The following is a 27,757-nucleotide window of genomic DNA, read 5'->3' on the forward strand; positions in this document are numbered from 1 at the left end:
TGGGGCCGGGGCGGCGGGGGGTGGCGGTGACCAGATGCGGCGCCTGTGAAGGACTCCAGATTCTCACTGTGCCTGGCTCGGCATCGGGGCTCAGTGGGCACAAACGCGCACCGTCACCGGAAACAGCCGCGTCCCCCGGAGGCTGGATAAAAAAGCGTTTTCACAGCGGGACACTCCTCAGCCGTGAAAGAACCCACTAGTGACGCTTGCAGATCTCACAGCGGATCTCACAGGTCTTACGCTGAGTGTAGGAAGTGTGTGCGGAGGAGCACACACCGTGTGACTTCCTCTATTTGAAACTCTGCTGCTGCTGCTGCTAAGCCGCTGCAGTCGTGTCCGACTCTGTGCGACCTCATAGACGGCAGCCCACCAGGCTCCCCTGTCCCTGGGATTCTCCAGGCAAGAACACTGGAGTGGGTTGCCATTTCCTTCTCCAGTGCACGAAAGTGAAAAGCGAAAGTGAAGTTGCTCAGTCGGGTCGACTCTTAGCGACCCTTGGACGGCAGCCTACCAGGCCCTTCCACCCATGGGATTTTCCAGGCAAGCGTAGTGGAGTGGGGTGCCATTGGTGGGACAAAGCTAACCTGTGATGCGGAACAGGATGACCTAGGATGACAGTGCAGAGACCTGCGGTTGTCTGGGGCTGAGGCTGGTTTGGAAAGGAGCAGGAGGGAACTTGGCCTTTGAGAGACTTGGATCGTGTTTTAGGTGGTTGATTCTTGAGTGCATCTGTCGGAACTCATCGAACAGGCCCCATCACCACCTGTGCATTTTATTCTATGTCCGTTATTTCCCACTTATTTTAAAAGGTAGAAACATTTTTGCTGTCATTTCATAAGTGTATTATTATTTCTCTGTTTGGCCATTCAGACCTCCCCGGCCCCCTTTCCCTGCCTCTGGTCCCGTCAAAGGCCTCTGGCACGTGAGCGAGATGGCCTGGCATTGCAGAAAGAGCTCTCAGACCCAGGTCACAAACCTGCCTCTTCCTTGCTGTCTGCCTCAGGTTGGTCATGTAAACCTTGGTTTCCTCATCTGTTAACTGGAACTAATACTGGTACCCAGCTAACACTGAACAGCTAATACTGGCACCCAGCTCGTGAGATCGTTGCCGGAGTTCAGGTTGATACGAGGTGCAGAGGCCGTGGATATTGGAGGCTCACCAACACGAGCAGAGAAACAACACAGAGAAGCTGGGAGAGGGTGGGCTGATTGAGGGGAGGGGTCTGGAGCCAGGCCACAGCTGCAGGGGGGCAAACCCTGCTCCTTGGGGTAGTCCCTAACCTCTCTGTGCCTCAGTTTCTTTACTTGTAAAGCTAGAATGATGATAACTCCTAGCCATAGGGTTGGTGTTTTGAAGGTTTAAAGAGATAATCCATGGCGAGTTAGGACAGAAAATTGCTGTCCTTGTTTTCGGAGATGGAAGGAAAGGAGCGCGCAACCTGCAGGGGGAGGGGAGGGGGTGGGGCGTTAATTCGGAGGGCCCGGTCCCCTGAACGGTGGTCCCAGCCTGGGTCACGGGGACCCTTGAAGGTGGAGTGGCGGGCAGCCCAGCCTCAGCAGAGCTGGGTCACAAGCTGCCAGGCATGTTCCCGGCTCCTCGGGTCGGCCCCCACGGCTGGAACACATTGCTTCCTTCCTCTGTTCTAGGTGCCAGACCAGCCCAGAAACCGCCTGATGTCAGCAGGCCGGCCCGCCCTCTGATGGGGAGGAAGTGGGCGGGTGCCCTGGGCACAGATGAGCCGGCCAGACGTGCCCTGAGGCGGCACAGTCAGGGCGATGCAGGCATCACGCACCCCCTGCTTATGGAGCTGGCCCTGGCTCAGCTTGTTCCCGCCAAGAGGCTTCGGGGCTGCTTGGGGTCAGAGTGGGGAGATACAGGGGTGTGTGGCCATCTCGACTCCTCTAAACACAGCCGAGGTCCGGCTCCCAGGGGCCTTGGCCTTCAGAAAGGGTGGGCACCCCAGGAAGCGTGGCTTGGGGTGTCTGGGGGGGGGTCCACTGTGTGTGCATTTGGCTTACTGTGTAAGGGTGTGTAAGCATGTGAATGCATGGCTTTAAGAAGGTGAATGAGTCTGTGTATGTGTGTGCATGTGTGTGTGTGACTGAGTGTGGGTGTGAATGAGTAGGGATCTGTGTGCTCTAAGGGTGCCAGACAAGGAGACGCGTCTATTGCTGAGTGTACAAACATGCTCGGGCATGTAAGCATTCGTCTGGGTGTGTGAATGACAAAATGAGTGTGTTTTTAATCACATGCATGGTGTGTGTGTGTGTGTGTGTGTGTGTGTGTGTGTGTGTGTGTGTATCTCCAGGTCTGCATCTTGAGCACAGAGTGTGTCTGAATGTGTGCTTGGGAGCAAGTGTATTCCTGACTCTGTGTGTGTGTGTATGCATGCACACGCACTAGGCACGCCCACTGTTGTGAAAAATTCTGCAAGAAACCTCTTTTGCATACAAAACTCCACTCCATTGCACAAGAATTTTCATGGATGCATGGGGTCAGCAGGTCAGTGCATTTAGAATCTTAACTTTGAAGGAGCCAATGAGGAGGGAGGAGGTGTGATCTTTAAGCTGAGCACTGACCAGTCAGAACAGGCACCAGTCGCCAATGCCGGGGCTAGCTGAACCGGCCTTGGCGATCCCAACCTCTAGTCCCATCAGCTGCATCCGAGAAAGGCTTGACCCAGGAGGCGTTCTGAGGCAACCCTCAAACCAGCAAATGGTCAGCCTTTTTGATCAGTCGCTAAGCATAGCAAATATTTAATCATTCATTCATCCAGCAATATTTCCTGAGCACCTACAGTGTTCTAGGCACAGATCCTGACAAGAGCAAGATGGACAAAAGTCCCCTTGCTGGTGGTGCTAACACACTAGTGGGACCAAGCAAGCACTAAAACATGAACAGCAGATGGGGAGGGCTAATTGGTAGTATGTGCTGTATTCAAAAATAGAGTCGGAGAGGCAGATAGAGAACAACAGATGGGCTTGTTGCTTTAAAACGCTGGTCCGCTAAGACTTCATAGGGAAGGCGACACTTGAGTGAAGATCTGAAGAAGGTGAGGTGTGAACTATGGGGACTTCTAGGGGGAGAGCATTCTAGCAGAGGGCACAGCAAGTGCAAAGGCCCTGGGGTGAGCGCAGGCTTGGCGTATTTAAGAAAGAGAAAAGGTACCAATGAGTATTTAGCAGGTGTGTGTGTAACTGATTATAAAAGCCGAGTGCTCCTGCAAAGATCAAGCAGTAGAGAATGAATAAAGGAGAAAGGAAAAATCCATAGTAACTGGAGGGGGGAGGGGACGATGGAAGAAGTGTCAGGGTGTCTGTTGTACAGTTCTCTTGATAAAGCAATTTTCCATCTTGACAAGGCAGCATCAAAGTAGTGCAGCTGCAACCCCATCTCTCAATCGCAGCAAAATGCCGTGTTTACAGCTCTAACCCCAGCCCTGAGCCCAGCCAGGTACATGGTAGGTGCTAGCTGAAGGGAGTCTCTGCCTTCCACGTCCTCCTAGCTCCCTGAGGCCTGACAGGGAGAGGCAAGACGGGTGTGCCCCCCAGTGTAGAAACTGGGCGCCCAGTCCCCGCAGACTGCCGGCCTAGCCCCCAGCGGCCCCGGAGTTGACAGCGTCACCTCTCTCTCCTCCTGCTTTTATGAGCTGCGAAGGAGGCTTGTCCCACATTGCACAATCGCCCCTTAATTGCTATTTCCTCTCAGTTATGAATTATGTCATGGATACGACCGCTCACGTTATTAAACTTCCACAGAGGCCTTATCGTCTGGATACCCGCCAGCACCCCGGCCTGACCTACTTTCCCACCGGATTTCAAAACCTCCTCCCTCGTCCTCTTGCTGGGCTTTTCCTAAGGAGAGTTCTCTGTGCCCAAAAACTCGCCTCTAAAAATAAAAACTAGAGCAAGGGGGGTGGGGCACAGCTGGCCTTGCAAAGGCCTGAGGCTGACGGCGGCCCCCGTGACTGCGGCCAAGCTCCACCCCACCTAGAAGTTTCCCCCGCAGCCTGTCCTTGGGACTCGGGCTTCCTATCAGGACAGGCTGTGACACGAGCCGCTGGCATGGGTGCCCCGGACCTTGTGTCTCAGCTGCGGATGGGAGGGCTGACTTTGGAGGCAGGAAAACCAGAGTGGAATCCTGACTGTTCCTGTAACCAGCTCATTCATTCACTCACCCCAGGGCTAGTTACTGAGTCTGTTATAAACTGAATGCTGGCTCTGTTCTGGATGCTGGGGACATATCGAGAATGTACTGGATAGCATCAGAGGGTGAATTCCCGTCCTCACAGAGCTTACCACCTGCTGGGCAGAGAGAGGCACAGAAGAAATGACTGTATAAGAAGAGCAATGAAAATGAGACAGTGTGGTGGGCTAGAGGGCGATGGCAATACTCACAACCAAGATGATCAAGGGGGTCTTTCTGATGGGAGGGGGTCATTTAAAGCAAAGCCCAGTGATGAGAAGAATCAAGTCTGAGAAGCAGTGCCAGGAGCCGGTGAGATAAACTAGTGACCCGGGGTTCAAAATGAGAGCGGGGGCTTGGTCTCAGGGTCATTCAGGGGCCGGCTGGCAGGTCAGGAGGTTACCTCCTTAACGTTTTCACCCTGAGCATCTCACTTGCCTCAGCCTAGACCTGGACCTGCGGGGATGGAAAAGAACCCATAGAAGAGCAAGCCCAAAGACCCTGAGCTTGGGAGTGAAGCCCGGTGTTAGGGGGGCAGAGAGAGCCAGGCAAGAGTAGGGGTGGGAGATGAAACTAGAAAGGTGGCGAGGGCGGGGTGCACAGATCACAGAGGGTCTAGAAAGCTGCGTGGTGAGGAGTCACTGAGACACGTATATTTTGAAGGTAGAGCTGACGATGATCCTTGAAGGTGAACCGATATTTTCAGGGGAAGTGGGGAGGAAACAAGACCTGGGAGGAACCGACTCCCAGGCTGGGTGGATGGTCGTTCCTTGACGGCCCTAGAGGAGACTGGCATGTCCTTCATCTCCCCGAGTTTCTTTTCTTCCTCTGAGATGTAGGGCTAATAATACCAGCCTCCCCAGACACGATATCGCACTTAGCTGAGAGCCTGTCACAAAGTACACGCTCTTCCGACAGCACAGCTGGGCTCAGTGGCTCACCTGGAGTCACCCGCAAGTTAACGACACAGCATAAACCAGAACCCAGACCCTACACTTAGGACGTGTCGCAGCAGGCAGGGCTGCGCCTTGGCACACAACTCTCCAAATATGCAACCTTCCAGCCAAACAGGCCTCAGCAGCTGAAGCTGAATTTTTTTTTTTTTTCCTTTCTCAATTGTGCTTATGCGTGGGGTTGTTTATCTAACTTGGCTGAAGCTTGAGGCCTGGACCTATAAACATATCTTTTTAATTATTCCACAAATGAGACATGCTCATAGAATAAAAATTGGGAAACACAAATAAGCAAAAAATAAAGCAAAAAAGCAGAGAGAGAGGGAAGGACAGAGCACGCATGTGTGAAAACAAGTATCTAAATTAGTACATGTGTATCAAGAGGTGTACATAAAGAACTAAAGATCTTCATTGCAAGTTTCTTTTTTTTAATGTATTTTTTTTTGAAGGATGATTGCTTTACAATATTGTGTTGGTTTCCGCCACACATCAATGTAAGTCTGCCATAGGTATACATATGTCCACCTCCTTTTTGAACCTCCCTCCCACCTCCCACCTAAACTGCAGGATTCTTTAACACAGTAAAAGACTGGAAGCAACCTGAGTATCCAAGAAGAGGAAATTTTGTTTGTTTTTAGTATCCCATTTCTTTGTGTTTTCCTTTTCTTATTTTTGTTTTAATTAAAATATAGTCGATGTACAATATTACATTAGTTTCAGGTATACAATGTAGAGACTCAATATTTCTGTACATTATACTCCATTTAAAGTTGTTATCAAATATTGTCTATATTCCCTGGCTGTACGATATATCCTTATATCTTATTTATTCGATCCATAGTAGTTTGTAGGGCTTCCCTGGTGAATCAGATGGTAAATGATCTGCCTGCAATGCAAGACGCCCGGATTCGATCTCTGGGTGAGGAAAATCCCCTGGAAGAGGAAATGGCAACTCTCTCCAGTATCTTGCCTGGAGAATTCCAAGGACAGAGGAGCCTGGCAGGCTTACGGGGTCACAAAGAACCAGACACGACTGAGAGACTAACACTTTCACTTTCACAGTAGTTGGAACGTCTTAGTCAAGAATAAGGGTCTTTTTAGCCAAATAAATGAAATGGTATTCTGGTATCATGTAACCACTGAAGTGAATGAAGCAGACCTCTGAGCACTGATTTGGAAAAACTGCCATGGTGCAACATTAACTGAGAAAAGTAAGGTGCAAAGTGGTTACAGGATGCCACAGTGTGTGTGTGTGTGTGTGTGTGTGTGTGTGTGTGTGTGTAAGGCAAGATGGGACAATGTGTGTACATACATCTATTGGGAGACACACAGACCATCTCTCAGAGGACAAGGCCCTGTATTTTGGGGGAAGAGTGGCAAGTCAGAGATGAGAGGAAGGTGACTTTTTGTTCCATTTGTACTGTTAGAAAGCTTTTGGTTTTGGTTTTGTTTTGCTGTGTGCGTAACTGTCTTCCACGATACATGATAGCACTGTTTGAAAGATCAGAGACTGCCCTCTTGGACTCAGGTTTTCCTGCAGGCCTCGGGGCAATCTGGGCTGCTGTTTGCTGTGAGATGCCAGTGCGCCCAGGGCCCCGAGGAGGAGGCTGCAGACTCCTGACCCACAGCACTACAAGCAGCTTCTTTTATCTTTTTTTTATGAGTGGGACAACAAGTAAGAGTTCAGCTGTAAAAGGTTTTGCCCACTTTGAAATGAAATGTTTGAAAAGCTTTGATCTTGAGTTAATCTCATCCTACTGATGGGAAGACAAGGGTCCAGAAAGGAGGGGGAAAAAAGAAGAGGATCCCAGAGACAGGCAGACTGAGAGCCGTAGGTGGTAAATTTGTCTCCTTGAACCTTAGCTTTCTTCCTTCAAAAACAAATTAGCAAACTGACAAATCAGTTAGTAAGAACTCTTTGCAGATAATCTGAAGCCAAAGTTAACCCTGAGGCCTTAGTCCTTTTGGTCCTGGCAGAAAGATGCACTGGACATCAGAAGTCTTCTCTTTCACCCTCTGATTCTCCAGCAGGTGTGGGAGGGATGCCTGCCCCCTCTCATGTCAATCAAGTCCAAGATCAGGCATATCTCATTTATCAGAAGTCACCTTACTGCAAAATGCAGGATACTCTAGGATGCATTCAACTGCAAGGACAGGAAACCCAGTGCAAAATGCTTAATTATTAAGGAAATGTATTTTCTGATGAGTTTCGAAATCCAGAGGCAGGGGAGTGGATCCAGCAGGCATGCATTCAGCTGCAAGTAACACAGATCTCACCACTGGTAAGTTTCTATCATCTCCTGTTACTAAGTCCAACAGTAAGCATCTTGGGCTGATAGGATGCCTCAATGACGCCACTAGGGGCCCAGGTTCTTTCCTGTTTTTTCACTTGGCCTTCTTGTACATGTGGATTTCGTCCTCATGGTTGGTTGTGGTTGCAAGATGGCCATTCTCTCTCTAGCTCATATCCACACTATAGCCAAGAAGAAGAGGACAGGGGTGAGCAGAGTGCCCATTATGTTTGTCTCTCTTCAAAAAGCTTTCCCAGGGGCCCCACTTGGCAAATTCTGCTTAATATTCCTGTCTCACACCTGGATCACATGGCCGCTCCTGGCTGTCACAGGGACTTTAGGAGGCTGAGAGCTTTTAGCTGGCTGACTGCCATCCCAATAAAATCAGGGTTCTGTAAACTAGGATAAAAGGAAGAGTGGCTATTGGGCAGATTCTAAGCAGTAACTACCACAAGTTGTTCAAGGGATGTCAATACAAAGACTCAAAGACATTATCCAGGACACACGTTTTCCCCCTTTTCTACTCTACTCTTGTCAGTGTGGGCTTCTGTCCGGAGACCTGATTTCCCTCCCCAGGCTGGGAGGGTGACCCCTGACTTAAGTACACAGGCCGATGCCCCCTCAGACAAAAGAGGGTTCTTTCAGCCAACAAGAAGAGTTGACAATAGCTGTAACTGAACAGTCAACAGTGTCTGCCATACCTCGATTAATCAGGATTTTTAAAGTCCCACCCTCTTCTTTCAGTTCACTGCAATCTCCCTTTCGTTCTCACAGGTATCATTATCTACGGCGGTGATAATTCTGCATAACAAATACCCCAAACGTTTTATTCTCTCGAATATGGAGTTGTTGCAAGTCAGCTGGCCTGGTGTGGGTGTGTCGGGTAGTTCTGCTGATCTTGGTTGGCCCCATCCACCTGCCTGCTGTTCTGCTGGAGGTCTGCTGACCTAGGCTGGCCTGGGAGATGGGACTCTGCCCTGCCTCACACGCTTCTCACCTTCTTCCGGGACCCAAAGACTTTACCAGGTGTGTCTGCTTACAGTGGTGAAGTGAAAGTGCAAGTCACTCAGTCCTGTCCCACTCTTTGCGACCCCAGGAACTAGACAGTCCCTGGAATTCTACCTGTCAGAATACTGCAGTGGGTAGCCTTTCTCTTCTCCAGGGGATTTTGCCAACCCAGGGATCGAACCCAGGTTTCTGCATTGCAGGCAGATTCTTTACAGTGGTGGCAGAGGCATAAAAGCCAGGTGGAAACACGCAAGGTCTCTGAAAGCCTAGTCTCCTACAGACACACTGTCACTTTCATCTCATTCTGTTGGCAAAAAAAAAAAAAAAAAAAAAAAAACCATGTGGCTGAGCTCAAGTCAAGGGGGAGGGAATATGCTCCACCACTTTTGTGGGAGGAACTGCAAGGTCACAGGTCAAGAGGCGTGGATCCAGGGAACAGTGAAGAATTCCTCAGATCCAATGTCATTTCTGTTTGTTGGTTACCTACCTCACTGACTTCTCTTTTTCAGTCTCACCTCTGGTTTTCTTGTCTCTATCCCTTCTTCCCTCCACATTCAAGAGAATAAAAGGTTTGGGGTGGTTTGTTATGTAGCATTTTTGTACCTGTGGATGACCAATACATGCAGTGAGAGGGGAATGAGATTGCAGTGAGGGGAGGAGAGAAGAGGATGGATAAAAAAAGCTCTGGTCAATAGAGGTGAGGCAGACCTTGTCCGTTGCCCAACCATAGCCATCGTCAACTCTTCTGCCTGGCTGAGAACCCTCTTTAATTTGAGGGGGCTATCACTCCACGTTCTCAAGAAGAGAACTCCCTCTGCAGCCTGAGGAGCTAAGTCGGGTCTCAGGGCAAAGGCCTGGGCAGAAGAGGGACGCTGGGGGCCCCTGAGGTTCTCTGGTCACCTCCGCTCCTTTTCTGCACACGCCCTCTGCCTTAGGGCCAGCCCCGGGTCTTCAGTTGCCAGGTTTGCACTGACAATCCCCAGATCTGTACGCTCAGGCCTGGCATTTCTCCTGGGTCCGCCTGCCAAGGGGGCATGTTCACTGAGCCTCCTCACGGACTCTCAGGTCTTTCCCACTCAGACCCTGGTACCCTTGACCTCAACCACACCCCACACTTCCTCCTTTATCCTCAGTCTCGTGCATGCCCATCCGTGCGGTCACTCAATCCAAGAACCTGACTCCGTGTTCTCCTTTGTGCTATGGTTGGGACTTACAATGGCCGTTTGCTGAATACTTAACCACATGCCAAGCACGGGACTGAGCATCATACATGCGTCATCTGATTTAACCCCTGAGATTAAGGAGGCCCTGGTATTGTCTATATTTCACCCAACACAATCCAGCAACACCCCCGAGGTGTGTGTCCCACAGTTAGAGCATGTGGCCTCTCTTAGAAGCTTCAGAGATCGTTCCCAAACCAATCGATCGAAGTTCCCACTTTAACATCCTTTATGGGGACTTCCCTGGTGGTCCAGTGGTTAAGACGCTGCTTGCAACGCAGAGGATGTGGGTTCAATCCCTGGTTGGGGAACTAAGATCCCACATGCTTCACGGTGTAGCCAAAAGATAAAATATTTTTTAAAAAATTTAAAAGCCAAGTAAAAAAAAAAAAGATCAAAATCTCTTATGATTTTCATTGTCCTAGAGCCCTGAGCTAAACCCTTTGGTCTGTAGTAGTCAGCTTCAAGATTTTTTTTTTTTCTTTTTAACTTTTTATTTTGGATTCGGGTATAGCCTATTAACAATTTTGTGATAGTTTCAGAACAGTGAAGGGACTCAGCCATACATAGACATGTATCTATTCTCCCTCAATATCCCCTCCCATTCAGGCTGCCACGTAACACTGGGCTTAGTTCCAAGTGGCTCCGAGATTCTTGCATTTATTTACACAAGAGGAGAAATGATTGAGCTTTCTCAATGTGCCAGGAAGTTTCTAGGCACCAGAGAAAGACAGACGTCCCCAGGAACTTAGGTCCAATGACAGTGAATAAAAGAATACGTATCTGACGTGTCAGGCAGTGACAAAGAGCTAGGAAGGAAAATGAAGCTGGATGAGGGGTAGGTGTTTTGGGAAGGGGACACCATTTTGGTGGGAGGTCAAGGACAGTCTCTCTGATAAGAATGTATTGCAGTCAAGGAAGTAAGGGGGCGGTAAGTGCAAAGGCCCTGAGGCCCAAAGGGGCACAGTGGAGGCCAGTGCAGGGAGTGGGAGGGCTGCAGGAGTGAGGAGGGAGGGGAAGTCAGACCGAACCTTGCAGCCTGCCGAGAGCGCTCGGCATCGACCCTGGGTGCGGTGGAAGCCGCAGGAGGACTCTGAGAAGAGGAGAGGTATGACCTGACTCGAGTGTTCACAGGCCCTCACTGACTGCGTGGGGATTGGACTCCGCCTGGGGGCCAGGGAGGAAGCAGGGTTTTGCAGGCCTCATGACGCTTAGGTCAGAGAGGGAATTCAGGTGTTCAAGTGACAGTCTCAAAAAGCACAGGGAAACCAAACAGGATTTTCGAGTTAACTCAGAGTCTACCAGAAGATGGCAGGGAGCGGCATGTGTTAGCCTCAGGCACCACTGGGCCACCAGCCCATTCAGCAGCATTCTCAGGAGATGCTGAGGCTGTGGTCCTGATGATGCCTCTGGGTTTCCCCTGTGCCCGCCACCTGCTATTCTGGTAACACCGGGGAAGGGTGAGCGCCAAGCACACCCCACGTGGCCAGGTGACGGTGACCGGTGACCAAGCTCCCACCAAAGATGCTGACGGCTCCAAACCCTAGAACAAACACTGACGCTCCTAGTTCTGCAAAAACAAACCATGCCTCCTTGCATGCCGTGCCCGACCCCGGCCCCAACACCGCCCCGCCACGCCGAGCTCCCTTATCTCGCCGCACAATCCTTCAAAGAATAACAGGGCGTATTTGTGTCTGTGGTTTGGATTCCCCCAACCTGTGACATCAGATAACTGCAATGTTCATAAAAAACGAACGACATCACAGAGAGGAAAAAAACAACTGAAAAGAAGTCCCTGGGTTCAGCCTCTACTTCCTCTCTGGGGAGGAAGGGGCTCTATCTGGTTGAGGTTTCAGGGTGCAGAGTCTGGGGCTGGGGGTGGGGGGTGGGGATGGCGTCCTGCTCTCTCCCCAGCCAGCTCTCATCTCAGCCTTTACACTTGCCCCTATAGTATGGAAATGATGTTCTCCACCTCTCAGGGCTGCTCTTAAAAAGTGACTTTAAAAAAAAAAATGGCAATAATGGCAATCATCTGCCATAGGCCAGTTTCTTGGGCAGTAATCTTCACAGCCACCTGCTTCACCCTCACGTGGGGTAGCTACTGAGATCAACTGGTTTGTAGATGGGACACTGAGACTTTGAATAGGAAAAGAATGTGGTTATAAACACTATGTGGCCACTTCTGGTTTTTAGAAAATGTAAACTGAAAATTAAAAAAAAAATTTTTTTTTAACTGTTTAAATAACGGTTTGGCAGGGGATTCGCCCAGAAGTCATAGAGGTTCTCCTGGGTGTTGGAAGTTCCAGGGAGACTGATTCCCTGATGTCTCTTTTCCATCACTCAGGTCTCAGCAGGTTGGCATCTCCACTGAGAGGCTACCCATGGGCTGTCTACAGGGACCCTCCCGCCTCCCACCACCTTCATCTCTTCGCGCACCTATCATCGCTGGCGTGTACCTTGGCTTTCCATCTGTTTCTGGGCTCATGGCCTGTGTTTCCCACTAGAGCATAAACCCCACGAAGCTGGAACTGCATCCACAGCTCCTTGAACAGCGCCTCGCATCAGCAGGCCTCAACAGATACTCCTGGACCAACTACCTGTGTTTTCTTCTTATTTTAAAAATTTTCTTTTTAAAAACCAAACCATCTGGATTACTTTTAATTGCTATTTTAAGAGCTGGTCAAAAGTGAGCTGGCCAGAGCCCCTGCAGGGAAGCGTCGCCTCTGCAGGCTTATCTGGCTGGACGTGAAGGAAGTGGGTGCCCTGCCTTTCCTCGGGCTGTGTCAAGGGGTGAACATCCCAGAGCTCCTCAGCCCAGCCTGCTCTGAGTTCCCTGGCCGCGGAGATCTCTCCGCCTGGGACAGTGTTATCTTTGAATGACAGCATGTTCAGCACCCCAACCCCCAAGCCCCTGGGGTGAGGCCGCCAGAATCTCAGGGGGCCAAAGGGGGCCCCGGGCCAGACGCAGCCCATCCAGGGGAGGTGTTACTTAGGCCACGCAGTTCCAACATCTTGGAGTTTTGCCATTATTTAAAAATCAGGAGACTTTGGAAGAAAACTAAAATATCTTCCCAAAGGGCAGGAAATAAGATGAGAATAAAATAGGTGGGAAGACTTCACATCTTTCAAATGACAATTGTGCCAACATATAGAAACCGAACGCTATTTCAAGTAGTGACCTGCAGGGTTTCTTTAACTGGATAAATTCGTTTTGGAGTTTACAAGGAAAAGTATGAAATAAAAGAATGGTGGGAAAAACTATCACAAAGGTGGTATCTGAACTCACTGGGGAAGTGGAATATTGAATCCAGGATGCCAGCATAGCACATTATCGATTTATTCCATTTATCACTAAAATAAAAAGACTCTTATCTTCCACTATATTAAAAAAAAATACACAGATTTCACATAAAATGTCTGGACTTCTGCCTGAAAACCTTGAAAATTCGAGACCCTCATTTTCCCGAGGCAGCCTTGGGCGGGTGCAGAGTTGAAACTCCAGGGCTTTCTTGTTCACCGTGTCCCCCTCACTCCGTGCTGCCCCCCACCCCGGCCGCCTTCATCACCTATGTGTCTTGTCTGGGCCCTGAAGTCACTGGAGTTTGTAGCCCCTGAACTCAGGGCTGGCATAGCAGAGAGACTCAGGGGACATTGGAACTTGGATGCCTGCTGTCAGCCGCCTTTATGCTCACGTCGTTTTTCTTGGTGGAACTACAGATCCCGAGGAGGGATGTGGCTTGAGAGCCTAGACCAGGGAATCAGAATCTTGAGTGACCTCTGAAGAGTGACTTTCCCTCTGGGTGCCTCAGTTTCCCCCTCTGCCAGGGGATTAATAAGATTTGTCGCTTATCGCCTGCAGGAATGTTGCCGTTGTTCCTGTAAAACGCATGAGCCAGAGCTCAGAGCAGAGTCACGCCAGGGATAATGAGGTGGGAGGACAAACCCTCCCTCTCAAATTTTGGGGTTTTAGTGCTCTTTTATCTTTTTAGGGAGACCAGGATCGGAGGAAGGGGGAGCTGGGCAGAGCAGAGGATCAGCTTTGATCTGCCTTTGCCAAAAAGGAGGAAAGAAAGTAAACAAATAGCCCTGGCCTCTTTGATTCCACACTGCCTGCCCGAAGAGCTCTGCAGCTGATAAGAACGAGCCAAATTCGATCTGGGCAACTCCGCCCTTCTGACCGGACTTTCCCTGGGCAGCTGGAATCTGGGACCCTAAAACCTGCCCCGCACCCTGCCCACAGCGCCCACCTTTCATGCCCTTCTTTGCTTGCCCCTCTGATGGAGACTAGAGGGGGACAAGAGCGGGGAGACTTTCCCACCCGGGAACCGCACACCAGACATGAGAGAAGGGGCTGGGAAGGAGGCCTCAGGACGTGTGAGCACCCCAGCTCCCCGATCCCAGGAAGGAGCCCTCCCAGGGGGACTAATGGGAAATGAAATTCTTGGACATTGAGACTGGGCTGCTGGAAGGAGGGTGAAGTTTCTGGGGAAGAGCAGAAAAGTCTCCCTTCCCATCAGTTGGTGGAGAGCAGCCACGAGGTGCAGAGGTTCACAGTGTGACTTTGAAGCCATCCCGCTCACGGGTGTGTGACTCTGGCAAGTGACTTCACCCCACCTAGCCCCGGCACTCGCCTTGTTAAGGGTTAAGTGAGGTCATGCCCCTCAAGTACCTGGCACATTGTGCGTCCACTGACTGGACACTTATGGTAAAATGGCTTAGAAGGTTCCAGAACAGCCTCAGGCAGAGAGACAGAAAAATGCCAAGTCCAGAAAGATGAAAGAGGATTGGTTGTTTGAAACCTCTCGAGGTGCCAAGGGCCATGCAGTCAACAAGGTCAGGAACCAGGGCCCATCTGAAGTTGGGAAGAGGTAATTCCGGACAGAGTTTAGCACAAAGAGAGGACATTTCCTCCATGTTACCTCCAAGGAGGCCCCAGCTGATGGCGTTAAGCTTCCCAGGGACTGGTAAGTAGCTAAAGGTTAAGGCAGAGGGGAGCTGCGAGAATAGTCTCTGGGGTCAGGGTTTCTTCCCACCACAGCCCCTTCCTTGCTGAGCGATCTATGCATCCTGGCCTCAGTTTCTCCACCTGTAAAATGGGAGCCATAGTGACATCAGTCTCCAGATTTTGAGGATGAATATGTAGCTTACTCCTTGGAAGAAAAGTTATGACCAACCTAGACAGCATATTCAAAAGCAGAGACATTACTTTGCCGACTAAGGTCCGTCTAGTCAAGGCTATGGTTTTCCCAGTAGTCGTGTATGGATGTGAGAGTTGGACTGTGAAGAAGGCTGAGCGCTGAAGAATTGATGCTTTTGAACTGTGGTGTTGGAGAAGAGTCTTGAGAGTCCCTTGGACTGCAAGGAGATCCAACCAGTCCATTCTGAGGGAGATCAACCCTGGGATTTCTTTGGAAGGAATGATGCTAAAGCTGAAACTCCAGTACTTTGGCCACCTCATGCGAAGAGTTGACTCATTGGAAAAGACTCTGATGCTGGGAGGGATTGGGGGCAGGAGGAGAAGGGGACGACAGAGGGTGAGATGGCTGGATGGCATCACGGACTCGATGGCTGTGAGTCTGAGTGAACTCTGGGAGTTGGTGATGGACAGGGAGGCCTGGCGTGCTGCAATTCATGGGGTCGCAAAGAGTCGGACACGACTGAGCGACTGAACTGAACTGAACTGATGTAGCTTTCAGTCAGTGCTCAGTGAATGAGTGGAAGTCACGAGCCACAGCTACGTTAGGGATAAGGTGGCAAAAGCAAGGGTTGGTGGAGGGAGACGAACTGACCTCTGTCCGATTCTCACTTGGTGATTAATCCCAGGCCCCATTCCACGCCACCAGCTCAGCCATGGCCACTGGAGGCAGGAGCTTGCCCTGCTTCATGCTGCTCCATGACCTGGACAGTGCCTGGCACAAATCGGGGGTTTGCTCACAGAATGTGTGGAACTGGACACAAGAGGAAAGGAAGGCGCAGAGAGGCCAGGGAACTTGTCCAAGACCACACAGCAGCCTGCCCACCTGGAGTCACAGCTGGGCTTGGGCCTGGACTGATCCGGCCTCGGCGTGACCTCTCTGCTTCTCCATCTCCTCGAAGCCTCCCAGCCCCCTCTCGACCACTCCTGGTCCAGGCTGCCCCCACCTAGTGGAGCCAGGGAAGCGGTTCGGTCTCCTCCAGGCTCCTCTGTTGACCGTCCAGCACCCGCTGCCTGCGGCACGCCCTCACCTTCTGCTCTTTCCCAGGCAGGCCGGCACCTGTGGGCCTCACCTGGCATCAGATGTGTTCTGTGCAACCTCATATACAGCGTAGGTGTATGCGCTTGTGTGTGTAGGGTTGTTTGGTTTTTTTTTTTCATAATTATAAATCATTTGCCAACACTTAAAAACTGGAGATTTCACATAAAAACCAGGGTTTCCAGCTTCTGTTAGCAATTGACAGCTTGGGGCCCACCTCTCCTCTGCCAGCTGGGGTAGTGCTCTGAGGGCCTCCAGACCCTGTGTCCAAGCCTGGCCCGCCTCCCTCCTTGGAGCCTCCTTACATGAAGATCCCAGGCTTGCATGAGAGACCCAGGCTCCCTACCACCACGCCGGGCTGCCTCGCATTATAGATTCTGAAACCTAGGGTGCTTGCAGGGGAAGCCCCAGAGGCTGGGTTGGGCCTGGATTCCAGATTTGTGGCAAGTAGAGTGACACCTCCTCCAAAGATGAACGTGAAAGTGTCAGTCGCTCAGTCACGTCCAACTCTATGCGACCCCACGGGCTGCAGCCCACCAGGCTCCTCTGTCCATGGGATTTCCTGGCAAGAAGACTGGAGTGGGTAGCCATTTTTTCTCCACCCTCTTCCCCAGCCAGCGATGGAACCTGGGTCTCCTGCATGGCGGGCGGACGCTTTACTGTCTGAGCCCCCAGGGAAGAAGGATGGCTCTTCCAAAGATGCCCGTGTCCTAACCCCCAGCACCAGTCATTATGCCACCCCATGTGGTAAGGAATCTAGAGATGGGGCTGTGTTTCTAATGAGCATTCGTGTTCAAAACCAACTGAACTGTATGAGGATGAGCTCCTTTCATCGAGTTTGTTTCCCTCTCATATTCAGTGCTTCCATTTCATCTAGTTTATGTTTTCCAATTTCTCCATCTCTTTTATTGTTCTTTCTCAAGCCTTTATCAAGCATAGTAGAAAAGCTTTTGCACACACACAAATATATATATATAGTATGTATAATATGTATATTTTAGAAAACATGAATTTTTGCCTAGCTAAAAAATTCATGATGGTTGATTCCACTTGTCTGACTTAGTACGAATAGAAAGCTAGATTTCTAATTTATATTCACTGAAAACCTTGATATAGTTCCATGTATTTTGGCATCTAATATTACTGCTAAAAGATTAGAAAGTTTATTATCTTAGAAGTTAAAAAAAATGTGTTTAATTAGGCTTGACATTTCTAATCCAATTCTGAGAATATATTTAAAAAAAATAATCTGGAGATGAGAAGATTAACCTGGATTATGCAGTAGGCTCCACGTAATGGCAAGCATCCTAATGAGAGGGAAGCAGGAGGGTCAGAGCCAGAGAAGGAGAGGCTTGAGGGAAGCCGAGGTTGGAGTGGTGTGAGCCAGGAATATGAGTGGCATCTAGAAGCTGGAAAAGGCAAGAAACAGAGTCTGAGGAGTGAACCCTGGGCTTGATTTTAGCCTGGGGAGACCTATGTTGGACTTCTGACCTCCAGGGCCATAAGGTAACGAGTGTCTATTATCTTAGGCCACTAAATTTGACATAATTTGTTATAGTAGCAACAGAGATGGAGAAGGACATGGCAACCCACTCCAGTATTCTTGCCTAGAGAATCCGTGGACAGAGGAGCCTGGTGGGCTGCTGTCGATAGGGTCGCAGAGAGTCAGACACAACTGAAGCAACGCAGCAGCAGCAGCAGCAGCAGCAACAGGGAAATTCTAACTGGGCTCAAATCCTGGTCTGCTATTTAATCGGCCATAGGGACGGGGGAGCCTGGGGGGCTGCCGTCTATGGGGTCACACAGAGTCGGACACAACTGAAGTGACTTAGCAGTAGCAGCAGCATGCCCTGGGCAGGTGACTTGTTGCTGCTGAGTCACAATTTCCCTGTCTGAAAAGGGGGCCCCAGGGCTCTCCGGCTGGGTGTCGTGAGAGGTCCGTTGGCACGGCAGAGAAGCGTGAGCGCAGCCCAGCAGCTCCTGGCGCCGATCGTCTAGCATCACCCTCACGTCTCCCTCCGCGTTGTTGAAACCAGCTCAGAGCCGGCTGAAGAAATCTGCCACTGCTACCCAACCCTCAAGGATGAAGTCCAAACTTCTTACTTCTGGCCCGGCTTAACCCAACTTGCCTAATGATAATAGTGCTGCTAGTGCGCATAAAGCATTTGGCATGTGCTAGGGTTGATTCTTGGCGCTAGTGGTAAACAGCCCGCTGGCCCACACAGGAGACGAAATGAGACCAGGGTTCGGTCCCTGGGGCGGGAAGATCCCCTGGTGGAGGGCATGGCAGCCCAGTATTCCTGCCTGGAGAATCCCATGGACAGAGGAGCCTGGCGGGCTACAGTGCATAGGATAGCAAAGAGTCAGACACGATTGAAGCAACGTAGCAAGCACACAAAGGCATGATTCTAAGCACTGATGAGATATTCAATTCATTTAACGGTCACACTAACCCTATCGTTTTCCCAGTTTTCAGATGGAGAAAATTGAGACCACCGGTGAAATCCTTTGCCCAGGGTCCCTTGAAAGGGTGATAGCTATGCCGGTATTTATCTATTTATCTTCAGCTGCACCGGGTCTTCGTAACTGCACTTGGGCTTTCTCCAGCTGTGAGTGGGACCTGCTCTCTACTTGCGGTGCGTGGGCGTCTCTTTGTGATGGGATCTCTTGTTGCAGAGTCCAGGGCTCCAGGGGTGAAGCCTTCAGTAGCTGTGGCGTATAGCCTTAGTTGCCCCGAGGGATATGGAATCTCCCTGGACCAGGGATCGAATCTGTGTCCCCTCCACTGGCAGGTCCTGAATCCTGTGGAAGCCTTAGGAGATGGGCATGACTATTATTACTCCCATTTTACAGATGAGGACACTGAGGCCCAGAAAGGTGGCATTGGCTGCCCCAGGTCACAAGGTCAGTGAGTGGTGGATTCTAAGCCACTGGACTACCAGGAAGTCTGCTATGCCAGTATTTGAACGCACGCTATTGTGCCCTGGGGCCTGAGCACTGACCACTGGACAGGGGTGTCTCTGTATGTGGACAGACCAGGAGCCAGAGTGTAACTTGAGACTCAGTGGTCTTGGCATCCCCTCCGCCCACCACTTGGCCCAGGTGCAATTCTGGACTCAAAACTCCTGGTTCGCAGCTGTACCCCAGGGTGCATTTATTCCACAGTGTCCAGCAGTGCCCACTCTGCACTGGCTAGTGTGCCCCAGAGAAAATGCGGATTCCTCAGCTGAGCCCCAGACCCTGAGGACAGACGAATATGCAGCCGTCACAGCTCAACAAGAGACAGCAGGAGCTGGAGGTGGGGAGAGGTCAGGGGAGGGGCGCGCAAAGAGGGGCCTGAGGAAGTGTGATGCTGGCCCAGCCAAAAGACAAGGCTGAGTGTGCTCCACATGAGGGACCTGGGATAGAAGAGCCTGTGTGTTCGGGGAACTCTTTGTGGTCACATGTGACCAGAGTGCTGCAAAGGAGGCTTGACCATTCGCTGTCCTTGTGACCTGGGGCAGCCCACACCAGCTGGGCCTCAGTGTCCTCATCTGTAAAATGGGAGTAAGGAGAGTGGGGCCCATCTCCTAAGGCTGTTTGCAAGATTCAGAGCATTGGCACGTGCAAAGTCCTGTGCCTGGCCGCAGGCAGGCTGAAGGGCCGACCATGAATCAGCACGGGTGCTGGGATTATATGAGCGTGAACCACCCAGCCTACTCATTCTTCCCCTTATACTCAGATCCTCAGGTGCAGAAGCCCTGGAGCCCCCATATTCACACTAATGGGGTGATTCAGGAGGCAGCAAGTGAGGAGGTGCTGCTCCCCGGGACGTCAAGCCGACAGACTGGTGCTCCTAGCACCCCAGACTTGGGACTCCAGACCAGTGTCCACCGTCCCCACGTTCCCCTGCTTCCAGCAGCCTCAGTCCACCCGCCCTGCTTCATGCGCTCCGGTTCCCTCTGGTCCTCGTCTTTCTTCCCCTTGACTCACTTGAACTTTCTCCACATCTTGACCGATCCTGGATGTGAGTCACATTTGATCCTTGAGTTTCTCTTTTTTCAAAGGCACAATAAAACTGTGAGAATTGCTAGGCCTATCTGAGCACTTGCTCTGTGCCTGGCATTGCCAGGCGTTCATGCCCTCATTCATTTGTTCAACAAATGGCCGTGGGCACCTCCCAGGGGCCTTGGTGCTCAGCAGTGCACCATGAAGATTCCTGCCTGGTGGAATTCACACTGCAGGGGCGAGGGAGGAAGAGGAATAGATAATAAACCTGCCAAGCCTCCAACCCGTTCTCACTGAAGCACCACAGCAATCCCAGGAAATGTTTGTTCCCATTTTTCAGGTGAGACAACCAAGGCTCGGAGCCGGGAAATCACTTGCTCAAAGGCACACAGCTAGGAATTTGAACCCACACCAAGTTCTTAACCTCCCCAGCAGATTTTCTACAGAGATAAAAGCCATTGGCCCGGTTCCACCTGCAGCGCGTTTAGGATGCATCTCAGCGCCCCAGGTTGGGGGTGCTGGTGCCCAAGGGCTCAGCTCATTCCCATGAGTCCACAGGCAGGATGAGCTCTGCCCTCCCTCCCAGCAGCCTCCAAAGGGGAAGGCCAAGTACACAGTCACTCTCTGGCCAGAGCTGGTGGGAACAGGACGTCCCAGTCCTCTTGCCCTGGCCAGGCCCCGTGAGCTATTTTGGGGCACGTTTATTGATGGGACATGGGTACCAGGCTGGACTCCTGATTTCAGAGGTGCAGCCGCAGGCTGGCCTAGCATGGCTTTACCCCTGCACGCCCCGCTGGGGGACCGCCAGCGTCCACGTTCTGACCAGGCCCCAGGCCCAGGGTGCAGCCTGAACCAGCTGGCTCCAGGAAAGACAGGATTCCCAGATGGAGTGGACGGATCCTGGGGGTCACATGGATTATTGTTTCCCAGAATTCTGGCGCCTGATTCCATTCACAAGAGGCAGAATCCGGAATAAACCCAGAACGAATACAGGAATGGGTTATGAGGTCAAATGCAGGGTTAGATAAATCCTAGCTGCGCCCCCTGTGACAACTTACCTCGGGGAAGCCAGGTCAAATCTCAGAGGCTCCGTTTCCCTGTCTGTAAAATGGAGTCAGTGATAGTTCTTACAGGGAAGGAATGGGATTGAAATGAGATAGTGTCTACAGCTCAATGCCTACTTCTCAGTAAGTGATTGATAATTAATAAATTTGCAAATAATGATTGACAGCCAACATTTACTGGGAGTTTGGCGTGAGCTAGGCCCCTGGGCTAAATTGTTGATCTGTTTTGTCTCATTTCATCCCCCAGCAACTCCAGGAGTCCTGGGACACTGTCACCCCTGTGTACACAGATAAGAAAATTGAGCTCAGAAAGATGACGTGCCCAAGATCACACTGCAAATATGTGGCAGAAAACCTTCCTTTGAACGCAGACCTGCAGAAGAGGGGACAAGGCAGACCCTAGTCCAGGGACACCTCCCTGCCCCCAGGACTATACCCGAAATCGGCTGCACAGTTCCTGTAAACACCGAGGCCCTGCCAGGCGGCGTTTACCTCAGTCATCCCTCAATCTGGGGAAGTGACCTCCTGGCCCTTCCACCTGATGGGAATCCAGAAACCAAAGTTTCCAGAATATTCCCTTGACCTGCCTCCCTCTATTCAGAGTTATTTTGTTTTCCTGGTTCGTCAGTAATAGTCTCCAAGAAACTGGCTGGATTGGCCAGTGCCCTGGGCTGGGTACGAAGGGTGTTTTGCCGTGTACACTGGAGGCAGGGTGCGGGGGGCCGTGGACGAGGGAGGCCAGGGGATCCTCTGCGTGAGCAACCTAAGGCCAGCGTGGACGCAGTGTTTCCTTCCTAAGGGGTTCTTTGTGCCCTGAACCTGCTGACAGGCTCTGCCCCGTGCCCTGAGGGTACACTCCTGCCTCCTTTGGCTAAAAAAAGCAGCTCTTTGAGAGCTGCCCTTCTGGGCCCTTCCAGCTTTTTCTCCCACCCTGAGGCCCCCTCCAACACCATCCTCCAAAAAGACTGCGCCTTTGGGCCCTGCTGCGTCCTCCCCCTGGGAGGCCGTTCCTCCATTCTCCACCTGCCAGATGCTTCTCCCTATCCGTCACAATTCCTCCACTGTGGGGCCTTCCCAGAACTCCCCTCCCCACCCCCCCACCCCCCGCAGTATTGTCCCCCTGCCTGGGGGTTGCCATAGCAACAGTGAGACACTGCCTCCAGAACCACCTTGGGCTCCTACTGGCAAGATCCTGATGTGCAAGTGGTGAGTGGTCACCTCCACACGGGTGTCACACAAACCCCTCAAACGTCACAGAGAACCTCAGAACCTCCCGTCCCCCTCCTAAAACTCCAGCCCTTCCCACTCATCTTCCCCTCTCAGTAAACGGTGCCGCTCTTCACCCAGAGGTTCAGGACAAAACCTGGGAGCTATATGCTTCCCTGTTGCCCCACTCCACACATCCCATCCATCAGAAGGCCTGTCAGCTCAGCTGCCGAATGTCAATACATCCAAATCCATATTCTTGCGCCGCCGTTGTAGAAACACCACCAGGGCACAGGCGGCCACCACCCTCACCCACTTGACTGTGACCACTGTCTCCTCCCTCGGCTCCAGGCTTCCAGCTTTGCTCCATCACAGCAGGAGTACCTTTGTCAAAGATAAATTAAGGCAGGTCGCACCCCTGCGCAAAGCTCTCTAGAATTCCTCTTCCCTCTTAGAATAAAAACATCCTCCTCTCCGAGGCCCATGAGACCTTGTATGATCTGACCTTTGTCCGCCTCTGTTCCTACCACACACACCTCCTCCCTGTTCCTGAGCTAGAAAACTTGTCCCTGAACCTAGGCAGGAACTTGCTGTTCCCTTTGCCTGAAACTTCTTCAACCAGATGTCTGTCTGCTTCTTTCTGTCGTTTCATTCAGGTCTCTGCTCAGATAGCATCACCTCAGAGAAAACGTCCATGACCTGCGCATGTAAAGTAGCCAGCGCCTTCACCACCCACCTCTAGCCTACGTAATTTTCCTTCATCGTAGTTGTCGCGATTTGACATATTACATGCTATCAGTAAGCTTGTTTCCCTATAGTTTGCTGCTAAATGTTTGACTAGCTCTTGGCAAGGAGGCAGCTCTGATGTTTACATTTGCCAATTTCTATGGTATGGATTCTCCCCCTGTGGCCAGTCTCAAGCTCCCAGCATGACTTCCCTGAAGGTGGAGTCGAGCAGAGATGTCCAATGTCCTGCCCTCAGATACTCTTTCCACCATACAGTGTGGTAGATGGTGCAGAGGTAGTCTATGATGTCATAACAGCTGTCAATAACCTCAAGAACATAGAAAACTGTATGTCAATTAGAAAGTGACGACTTTTGAGTAGCTGTTGCCTTTATCTGTATTATCATTAACTGTAAGTTTGAAAAATTGGAGTTTTTGTGATGGCTGTGTAAAAGCCAGCTTGCAGAGTTGGCGGCCAGGACAAGCCAGCTCCAGCACACCACGGGCTAGAGGCCACATGAGGGCAGGAATGGCAGCCATCTGGCTTTCTGTGCTTTCCCTGGGGTCTAGAACAGTAGAAGTGGCCCATAGTAGGTGCTCAGCTTGCATTTGGTGAGCATTTTATAATGCATCTGTTTCCATCAGCAAGCACAAACGGCTTGCCCCCATCAACTTGACTCTGTGGGCAGAGTCCAGCCTACAAATGGGTTTCATTTGGCTCTCAGAATGTTTTTAACATTTTTTAAAAAATTCGTTGCCAATATTTAAAAGTCATGAGATTTTTTGCATGAAATTCCACATAGACCTGGATTTACAGCCTCTCTTGAAAATTCTGAAGCTCTTAGCACACGAGGCGCACTCCCCTCGTGATGACAGAGGTCAGAGCTGGGGAGCGACCGTCGCCTCCTCACGGGCCTGAGCTTTGCCGGTTCACGGCGGACCCCTCCCTCCCTGTCGCCTCACACCAGGCCCACTCCATTCACTTACACACCCTGCTGGCCCTTAGATATTCGAGTTTGTTGCTTTTTTTTTTTTTTTCCTAAGTCTATTTATATATTTGGCGTGCCAGGTCTTCGTTGCAGCACGCGGGATCTTTAATTGCAGCACGCAAACTCAGTTGACACACGTGATATCCAGTTCCCTGACCGGGGATCGAACCTGAGTCCCCTTCTCTGGGAATGTGGAGTCTCAGCCACTGGACTACCAGGGAAGTCCCCAAATCCGAGTTACAATTGCCTTCTTAGCCTCTGTTCTAGCCCTTGTCACCATGTCCCCTCCAGACTGAGGCCACCTTGAAGGCAGACTCTGTGAGTTTGGCCCCCGGGGGCTTCCATTCCTCCTACAAGGCCTGGCACACAGTAGGCTCACAGGCCCTGGAATTTGGTGAAAGGTTTGTTGTCAAACGAATCCCAAACCCTCAGCTCCCCTAACTGGGGCATGCACTCGATCCAAGCCCCGACCGGAATGTGACAAAGAGGTTGGCCCAGGCCAGGGTTTTAAAAATACCCAGGGCTGGTCAGCTGCGAGCACTTGGAGGTGTTGAAACAAATGGGCAGCATCTGGCCAGAGGCCAGCCCCCCAACTTTGCTGTGCAAACGTGGGCTCATAGGAGGGGCCGTCAACAGCTCCCGGGGGCGGTGAGCCGTGGGGAGACCGGGCTGCAGCCCCTTCTCCCAGCACCCAGCTTGGGAAAGTTTATAAACAGCGCTGGGTGACATGACATAATTTCGCAGAAAGGGCTACAGGACAGAGCGTGAACACAGGGCGGCTCTCCTAACATTTCCTCACCACGGTCTCCTGGCGTCGAGAGCCGGGGTGTTGCTCTCCCTGTGGTCTCCCCACAGCCTTCAGAGCCAGTGCCCGGCCCGCCAGAGTCACAGTTAAAAATAATGCTCCCAGCACAGTCCCCTGGGGGACAGCCAGCCCCGGGGGGGCTGGACCAGGGAGGTCTGAGCTCTGATCAAGGGCCCACTGGGTGCCAGGCACTTCCAAGACCTCTGCTCGCTGAGCCTCACGATGGCCTTGAGAGGGAGGGATCATCGTCCCGTGCACAGATGGGGAAACTGAGGCTGGGGAGTGACGCAGTCCCTGGTTCAGAGTTCTCTGCTCAGCTGGTGGCAACATTCAGATCCGTGAGGCTAGCATGTCAAGCAGTCAGGGGATCAGTGTTTTGCTTTGCTGGGTCCCGAGTCCCCGGAAGAATGTCCAGGCCTCAGCAGGCACGGGGGCAGCTCCCACTTAACGTGTCCAAACCCTGCTTCTCCCACTGACATTTTGGAGTTAGGGACACACGCTGATAGATCAACTGAGTGTGTCGCACTCCAGATGCATCTCCTTAGCATCAGTGCTAAGAAGAAAAATACATCGGGGAAGGGGATGGCACACCTCAGAGAGGTACAGCTCTACATGTGGGAGCAGGGCCAGAGCAGGCTTCGCTGAGCAAATATTTGAGGACAGACTCAAAAGACATGAGGGATTGGGCAATGCGGATAACTGGCGGAAGCACATTCCCGGCAGAGGAAACAGCAAGTGCAGAGGCCTCGAGGCTGGGACGTTGCCGGGCATGTGTGAGGGCAAGGAGGAAGCCAGTGTGGTCAGGGCAGCGTGGGAGCTGGAATCCTTCCTAGATGCTCAAAGCTTTCCTCTGGAGTCCACGGGAGCCCCAGAGGGTCCTGAACAGCTTAGCGTGGTCTGACCGAGGTTCTGGAAGGGTCTCCCTGACTGTGTGTGGAGAATGGATTGTCAGCACCTGGGAAGAAGGGTGGCAACCAGAGAGGAGGTGACTGCAAAGGTCCAGGCAGAAGGGCATGGTGGCCAGGCCCAGGGGAAGACACTGGAGGAGGGGACATGCGGGCAGGTCACGATCTCACAGTCTAGATCTGGTCTAGAGGTGGACAGGACACCCTGCTGGACCAGACGTAGCAGAAATCAAGAAACCAGGGGTGGCTCCAAAGTTTCAGGCTGAGCGGCAGGAAGAACGGAGCCTCCCCCTTAGGGAGGCGCAAGCACCGTGCTGGCTCCCAGGGGAGGACGGATGTGGGCGGGACAGCCCTTCCTGGGGCCGCGGGGGACCTCGGCAAAGCCCTGCCCCCAATACGTGGGCCTAGCTTTCTGACAGCCCTCAGTTCAGATGAAGATCCTTCCTCAGCCCCCCATTCCATCCCTGGCACAAGCTCCTGTACATTGTGCAGAAGCCACCACGTGTCCTCTCCCCCTCAACCCTGAAGAGCAGCAAACTCTTCTGTGAGCCCTCATCGTGTGCCTGGCAGGGTCCTCTTCTTCACATTTGTGAATTCGTTTGATCATCACAGCAGTTCAAAGAGGTGGGGACTGTTATCTCCATCTACTTCATGGATAGGGAAACTAAGGCCCAGAGAGGTTAAGTCACTGAAGTCTTAGGTCACACAGCTAACAAGTGGCAGAGGCAGGATTTGACGCCAGGGTTCATGCTCTTAACCATGCTACTGTCTCATGAGCTGAAGAGTCATTGACCATGAAGAGTCAAACTGGAGGACTGGGGTTGGGGGTGAGGCTCAGCCACCCCTCCCAGCATCTACCCCATGCTGTGTCTCTATCCTGCACATCAACTGAAGGGGTGGGTGTTATGGTGATTGTGTCCATTCTACAGATGAGAAAACTGAGGCGCAGAGAGAGGAAGTGCCATGCCCAAAGTCACACAGCCAAAGCATGAGGACCCAGGGTTCTGGGGCTCCAGACCCCATTCTGTCCCCACGTCCACACTACCTGTGCATGTCACCTGCCTCTCACCCTGGTAGGGAGGGAGGTGTTCAGGGGTACGAGAGCCATGCTGAGTTGCCTTCTGGTTGGCTGGCAGAGGATCAAGAAGCAGGCTGAGGATGTGGAGAGGTGACTCGGGGACAGCACAGCTCTTTGGGCTTGCAGATACTATCTGACAGCAACCAATGTTTCTGAGGCCGGTGCTGGGCCAAGCTTGGGGTGGGGGGCGTGGAGGCAGGAACACACAGCCGAGTGTGTGAGAGAGGTTGAGGCCCTAGTTGCCTCTGACGCCACAGGAAACGGAGGGGGGGCTGTCACAGGAGTTCACATCGAGAGCAGCCCAGGGCAGCAGGTGCTCGTGAACCTCTGCTTTGGGCAGCCTGTTTAATCTCTTCAGAACTTAGCTCCCACTTCTGTGCAACGGGTTGATAATGCCTGCCTCGGAAGACTGTTGTCAGGACTCACTTTGTGAGGTGCTTTGCGCCCCTCTAACCAGCCGCCGTGGTTTTTTAGGATGAACAGCACAGCAGAAAGCGCATTGCAGATGGTTCGGAGACGCGGAACCTGCTGGGCAATGGAGCAAAAAACGAAGTGCTTTGGTCACTTTCTTTACCTGTGAAGTGATGCTTTCCCTTTATTTCATATGTACCCAGAAGCTCCCAAACCCCTGATGAGGTGAGTATCACAATCATCTTAGCCGGGGACTTCCCTGGTGGTCCAGTGGCTAAGATTCTGCACTCCCTAAGCAGGGGGTCCGGGTTCAGTCCCTGGTCAGGAAACTAGATCTTGCATGCTGCAACTGAGACCTGGAGCCGCCAGACAAATTTTTCAAAACAATCATCTTCAATGAACAGATAAGAAAACTGACACCCGGTTAAGTTATGAGACCTAACCAGGGTCACAGAGCTGGGAAGGGATGAAGTGGGAATTCAACCCTGACTCACTGGGCTTCCCTGGTGGCTCAGATGGTAAAAAAAAAAAAAAAAAAATCTGCCTTCAATGCAGGAGACCCTGGTTCGACCCCTGAGTCAGGAAGATCCCCTGGAGAAGAAAATGGCAGCCCACTCCAGTATTCTTGCCTGGAGAATTCTATGGATGCTTTTGAACTGTGGTGTTGGAGAAGACTCTTGAGAGTCCCTTGGACTG

This window comes from Capra hircus, chromosome 13 (assembly GCF_001704415.2).
Source record: "Capra hircus breed San Clemente chromosome 13, ASM170441v1, whole genome shotgun sequence".
NCBI classification, from domain to species: domain Eukaryota; kingdom Metazoa; phylum Chordata; class Mammalia; order Artiodactyla; family Bovidae; genus Capra; species Capra hircus.